The sequence below is a fragment of the Etheostoma spectabile genome, chromosome 21 (assembly GCF_008692095.1).
Source record: "Etheostoma spectabile isolate EspeVRDwgs_2016 chromosome 21, UIUC_Espe_1.0, whole genome shotgun sequence".
NCBI classification, from domain to species: Eukaryota; Metazoa; Chordata; class Actinopteri; order Perciformes; family Percidae; genus Etheostoma; species Etheostoma spectabile.
Window position 1 is genome coordinate 11,852,771 of NC_045753.1, and position 399 is coordinate 11,853,169.

A 399-nucleotide genomic window follows, 5' to 3' on the forward strand; every position below is an offset into this window, starting at 1 on the left:
AGATCTGAGGAGCAGTTAACCATAGTCCAACCATAAATCCACTACAACACAGAGAAAGTGGAAGGTAACTGCCATCCGGCCAAATATGAGGGATGTCAACAATCCCAGAAGTGAAATGTCATCAATATCAGAATCAGCTTTATTTGCCAGGTATGAGAACACATACGAGGACTTTTGCTTTGGATCATGTCTTAATGTGCTTACTCATACAAAACAAACAATATATACAAACTACAAACAGCAACGATTTAGACAGGTTGAGACAATAGAGCAACGAAGAGCGCATTGTCTGCAGGAGTAAATTATAATTATGATAGTTACGTAGCAAAGGGTGCTGGAATAAGAATAGAGAATGAGGAATAAATAATATGTGGAACCAGTAAACAGACTGATTAGAGA

At 37.8% G+C, this 399-nt stretch overlaps 1 long non-coding RNA gene across 1 annotated transcript in view; it reads left to right on the forward strand.

Moving 5' to 3' along the window:
- Positions 1-399, forward strand: part of LOC116671084 (uncharacterized) — a 23,076-nt gene that overhangs the window by 10,268 nt on the left and 12,409 nt on the right. The gene's annotated exons all lie outside the window — the stretch shown is intronic.